The 6,430-nt window shown below is 38.9% G+C and overlaps 1 long non-coding RNA gene across 1 annotated transcript in view; it reads left to right on the forward strand.

Annotated features, from left to right (window-relative positions):
- LOC128250116 (uncharacterized) overlaps positions 1-2,100 on the forward strand; it is a 9,493-nt gene extending 7,393 nt beyond the window's left edge. The window contains exon 3 of the long non-coding RNA XR_008266238.1: positions 972-2,100. This is a non-coding gene — a long non-coding RNA (uncharacterized LOC128250116). The remainder of the gene's footprint in view (positions 1-971) is intronic.
- Positions 2,101-6,430: the final 4,330 nt, after the last annotated feature.

Consider the following 6,430-nt stretch of genomic DNA (forward strand, 5'->3'; position numbering starts at 1 on the left):
CTGTAATGATTAGATACGAGAAGGGAAGGGAATAGACGAGCAAGGAACAGCGTTGGGTCTCGCTGGAGAATCTGTTATGTGACGGGTTCGAATCGTGTGAGTCTCTGTGTGTGTCCATGAGTGCGTGTGTGTCCATGAGTGCGTGTGTGTGTGTGTGTGTGTGTGTGTGTGTGTTTGTATGTGTTTGTGTATGTGTGTGTGTTTGTGCGTGCATGAGTGTGTGTGTGTGTGTGTGTGTGTTTTTGTATGTCTGAGTGTGTGTTTGTGTGTGTATGAGTATGTGTGTGTGATTGTGTGTGTATGAGTGTGTGTGTTTATGTGTGTGTATGTGTGTTTGCGTGTGTTTGTGTATGAGTCTTTGTGTTTGTATGTGTGTGTGTTTGTGTGTGTGTTTATATGTGTGTGTGTTTTTGTGTGTGTATAAGTGTGTGTGTATTTGTGTGTATGAGTGTGTGTTTGTATGTGTCTGTATGTGTATGAGCGTGTGCATGCCTGTGTAACTACGTATGTGTCTGTGTGTGTATGTGTGTGTGTATATATATCTATGTGTGCCTATGTGCGTGCGTATGCGCGCGCACGCGCGCGCACGCTGGTAAACGACTACAATAAACACCTCGACTTTTGACATACATTTGTATTTCGCTGCTGTCGATTCTGTTTTATTCACTTCAGTATAAAGGACAAAATCACAAAGGCCACCCTACTTCCTTCCTTCCTTCTGAATGTGAAATACGTCACGTTTCTATTTACATTTGCATGAATGTTCTTTGTTCGTCAGTTTTGGGGTCTTCCAGTTCCCGATTTGCTACAAAAACAGCAAAAATGTTGTGAAAATTACAAGATTTGAGACATTCTGAGGGAAACGGCCACCAAACTTTCATCTTTTTCAAAAACTGTTCCTCTTTGTAAATACTTACACTTATTTTTTGTCTTTTTGTCTGTTTCTTCTTTTAATCTTTTATTTGTTTCAGCCATTGGACTGCGGCCATATTGGAGCACCGCGTTGGTGGGTTTAATCGGACAAATCGACCCCAAGATTTATTTTTCTTCTATTCTTTTATTCTTTTCTCTTTTTTTTTTTTTTACTTGTTTCAGTCATTTGACTGCAGCCATGCTGGAGCACCACCATAAAGGGCTTTTTAGTCGAGGAAATCGACCCCAAGACTTATCCTTTGTAAGCCAAGTACTTATTCTATCGGTCTCTTTTGCCGAACTACGGGGACGTATACAAAACAACACCGGCTGTATGTATGTATAATTGTGTGTGTGTGTGTGTTGAAACCTGCTGGAAGATGTGAATCTACCCTCTGAGAAGGGCACGGTAGAGTCTCTTTCTTGTGACCATTGCGTCATATCTGCTTCTCCAAGGCAGGCCAACTCGGCCACATCCATAGTAACAGAAGCACGTCCTCCAACCAGTGCGATGACATCCAGCATAATCTCGTGTAACACAGTGTGTAGATCAACCAAAGCACGTACTCGACATTATAAATCTCGGCATTTAGAATAGTCAGGCTGCCTCCGGAAAACCAACTGCTGATCAAACGTGGAATGACTTGCAAGTTCTTGTAGGTCTTGAGAGTTCTTTGAGATGTCATCAGCGATAAGGAAAACAAAAAGTTAAGTACTTCTTGGAATGAAATTAGTTTACGAAGTGGTCTTATTCGGTCACGAGGCCACTTACAACGTAGATGGATGGATGGACAGACAGACAGACAAACAGACAGACAGACAGACAGACAGACAGATAGATAGATAGATAGATAGATAGATAGATAGATAGATAGATAGATAGATAGATAGATAGATTAGACAGACAGACAGACAGACAGACAGACAGACAGACAGACAGACAGACGGATAGACAGACAGACAGACAAACGGATAGACAGACAGACGGCCAGAGAGATAGGCAGACAGACAAACAGACAGTAAAGACTGATAGATAGATAGATAGATAGATAGATAGATAGATAGATAGATAGATAGATAGATAGATAGATAACGGTGTTTCTTCTAGTGTCACTAATGGATCTAGTTCGTTAATTGGATCATTAAAACTGGCAGAAAATATATTTTGCCAAGAATTTTATATATATTTCATGCCAAATAAAAGTAAAATTAAGATATTGACTTTTGGAACATCAGAATGGACTTTTTATTTAAATGTCAGTATGAAAGTTTTATAAGATTTAATCATTATTAAAGTTTATATGAATTCACGTATGCAATTCAGTGTGTGTGTGTGTGTGTGTGTGTGTGTGTGTGTGTCTGTCTGTCTGTCTGTCAAACATGGGCAGACATCTTTTATCTCATTTGTTTCAGTCATTGGACGACTGCGAACAAAAAGGATCCAAGTCTAGTACTTATTCCATCGAGCTCTTTTTGCTGAACCTTCAAGTTACAGGGATGTGCACAAACCAGCACCGGTTGTCAAGCCGTGATGGGAGACAAACACACGTGCGCGTGTGCATGCACACACACATACACATACACAAATACACACATATACACATATACACAAACACATTATATATATATGGGAGAATTCACGAAAAAACAACAGACGAAGACAGGTGGTGTAAACAACAAATGGATGTATTAGTATAACGCTCGGGAATAGAGAAAGTCTTTAACGTTTCGAGCCTACGCTCTTCAACAGAAAGGAACACAGAAAGAAACAAGGTGAGAAAAAATATATATATATGTGTAGTGGTCAGCGATCTATCATGGCGAATGCCGGATCCAACAGGCTTCTTTCAACTACCAAATCCGTTCACAAGGCTTTAGTCGGCTCCGGGGGTTACAGCTGAAGTCACTTTCCCAAGGTACTGCACAGTGGGACTGAACCCAAGACCGCATGGCTGGACAGCAATCATCTTACCACACAGCCACGCCTGCGCTACAGCTTCCGTCTACCATATTCACTCACAAGGCACTGGTCGGCCTAGCGCTATAGTCGAAGCCACTTGCCCAAGGTGCCACGCAGTGAGAGTAACTCCGAAACCAAGTAGCTGCAAAGCTAATTTCTCAACCACAATGCCATGTCTACGAGAAAATTTTTCTCAAGAGATATTTTTTGCGATCTTTTATGTTCTTTCTTTATTCAATAAAACGCTTTTTCTCTTCGTGTTGTGAATCCATCTCAAGAATTAAGATTCAAATTTTAACACAGAAAGCAAAGTTATCACCCTTACTTCCGTTGTGGACATTAGCGAAGACGGAGTTGTTGCCCTTTTGATATTTGGCCATTCCAGAGATACGGTTTGCGATTGTACTAAGTCTTGCCCTTCATAGTTAATCACATTTACACCTAGATATATCTATAAACTCTCAGAACACTCTAGAACATCATGCTAAAACACTAACCTTCTCTCTCAGTTCAGAGAAACATGAAAAAGACATACAAAAACAGCAACGGCCTCAACAAATACTTCAGCCCAAAATATCGTACTAGAACGAAAACCACCTATAACAAATGTAGAGTCACAACTGCTATGGCGTTGCAACCGATGCCACCCTGCCGGCCCCTGTGTAGTCACGAAAATCTCTGGCATGTGAAAAGAGGCTGTCTAGTGGAAAACGGCAACATCCCTTGGTTTGGCACACAACACGCCATTGCGTGTCCAATTGCACAATTTGGTTTCCTCACTACGCGAAGCAACGTCTTTGTGTCTACTTCAAGAACATTCGAGCAAAACTACCATGACAACTCATAGAGACACTTGTAAACTACTACAACCGCACACAAGAGTACTCAAGTCGAAATGTTGGAAATGAAAGGCAGACGAACTGCAATGAGCCGCAGACGACAATGATATGCAAGCCATCTATAAAGGATCTTGGGAACTCCAGGAAAAAAGGCTTCCGAGGTGTGAAAGAGAGATTTAGTGTTCGTAGTTGACGATGCGAAAGAATGCAGAAACGCATGCGTTCTGCGATCCTATGATATCATTCACAGACCAATGTGTTTTCATATGTCATCAAGGGGACTATTTCCTCGGCGTAGGGTTTTTTTCAAGTCCGAACGTACTTGCATTTGTCGAGTACGTATGACTTTGCACGAATACACTTTATTTAACGCAGCTCCGTGCAACTTTACTTTACGAATGGGGTCTGTGGAAATTCCACAGAACGAAAAAGGTTAAGAGCAGCTACTTAAGAAAGAAAGAATGATTTGCATTTCTATTTTTATCTTGCCAAGTTCTTTCACTTCCAATCACAATAATATATTATATGATCTTAAAATTTCCCTCTGCTAAGCACTTTATATTCCTCTCTTTCTCTCTGCCTCTTCAACGAACTTTTTAACCATGTAATTCCCGTCGTCAGGTCATTAACATTTCTCTTTCTCTTCACCTCTCGCTTCCACTAACCACATGAGTGACAGCATAATGCATCGACTGGCTATCTGCTCTCTTATTTACTCTCACGTTCCCTCTTCCTCTCTCTCACTCCACTCCTTCCTCTCCTCTAACAAACTAAAGCGTAAAATGTGAACGAACAGGTAGAAGAATATTATAGATTTAATTCAATAAAAAGAAACATACTTTTCACTATCAACACACCACCACCACCACCACCACCACCATCATCATCATCACTATAGTTTTCAGTAACAAAGCTCATTTCATTTCACTTCAATCGAGACAAATATAGACAGTTGTGGATTCTGCATAGAAGCTCAGTCCTGGAGTCCTGAAAGAGGGCAGATAGAGAGGGATGGACAGAGGAGACAGTGGCATTGAGAGAGAGAGAGCGTTTGTATTGTCGAAGTAGAGATATATCGATTCCAGTGCTCAACTGGTACTTATTTTATCGACTCCGAAAGATTGAAAGGTAAAGTAGACCTCGGCGGAAAGTGAAATGCCACTAAACGTTTTTTTTCAACTTGCAGACAATTCTGCCAGCTCACCGCTTTAACTAAAACAACAGAAAACTAAGAACAAACGAAAAGACTTTAAGACAAAAGCAAAAGCTTGTGCTACATCATAATATAAAAGTTGTTTCTTCTTCGTTTTTATCTAATATATTAAATAAAGACTTGTGGAAGTCACGTTTTATGTTTAATCCGGAGATAAGAAAGAGTATGTTTATGATTCAGTGAAAATACATAAAGTGCTAGCACTGTAGGAAGATTTTATCTCTTTTGTGAAAGAGATAAAAACACTAGCACCATATTGTGATGATTCAGAGGAAATATTCTCAAGAAATAACGCATAAATAATGGTGCTATAACGATAAAGAAAATGTATTTACCAAATGTTGTATTAGAATTATTTTAACTTTTCATCTAAATAGGAAATAAGGTTTTGTTTGTTTGTTTGTTGCTTCATGCAGTTGTTAAATATATTGGGACCTACCCATGTCGTGTTCAAGATTACATCATCTCAAGAATGAGTAACATGAATGGTGACAGTTCTTTTTTTTTTTTTTTTTGTAGTAATAATTCTTTGAATCTTATAAGCATCGTTATTGTAAGTTTTTTGGTGGAACAAAATAAAAAACAAATTCATACATTAATCGTTTTTTTTTGTTTTGTTTTTTATTTATTTATTTTTGTTCTCCTTTCTGAAACATTAAAAAAAGATATAAATCTCCTTTATATCTCATTAAATCAAATCATCTTATGAACGACTTAACAAATTGTAGCAGAATGGAACAAAACCTATTTTCTTTTCTGCCAAATTTGGAATTAAAATTTTTAAAAATTCTGATTCCATATTCGGTAGTAGTAGTAGTAGTAGTATAGTAGTAGTATCGGGGTTGATAAATTAAGTACCAGTTACGCACTGGGGGTCGATGTAATCGAATAATCCCCCCCACCACCACCCCACACACACCAATTTGAGGCCTTGTGCTTCTAGTAGAAAGGATTACTAACAGTGGCGAACTGGCAGAATCGTTAGCACGCTGGACAAAATGCTTCGCATTTCGTTTGTCTTTACATTCTGATTTCAAATTCCGCCAAGGTTTACTTTGCCTTCATCTATTCGAGGCCGATAAAATAAGTACAAGTTGAACACTGGAGTCAGCATAGTTGTAAAGCTTTTGTAATATTTTAAACACTTAACCCTTTAGCATTCAGCTTACTCTATAAAATGTTATGTTTACTTATTCACATTGCTTTGAATTAATTATGCATTAGCTTGTAGCTTTGAGATTTCAATGAAGTGATTGTTTATTTTTAGAATGACATTGTAGGTTAGGTATGAGAGACTGAATCTGGCCAGTTTGAACATAAAACAGGAAGAATATTTGGGCCAGATATGGCTGGTTTAAATGCTAAAGGGTTAAGGTGGTGAGATGGCAGAATCGTTAGTATGTTGGGCAAAATGCTTAGAGGCATTTCATCTGTCTTTACATTCTGGGTTGAAATGCTGCCAGGGTCAACTTTGCTTTCCATCCTTTCAGGGTCGATAAAATGAGT

This window comes from Octopus bimaculoides, chromosome 19 (genome assembly GCF_001194135.2).
Source record: "Octopus bimaculoides isolate UCB-OBI-ISO-001 chromosome 19, ASM119413v2, whole genome shotgun sequence".
Taxonomy (NCBI): domain Eukaryota; kingdom Metazoa; phylum Mollusca; class Cephalopoda; order Octopoda; family Octopodidae; genus Octopus; species Octopus bimaculoides.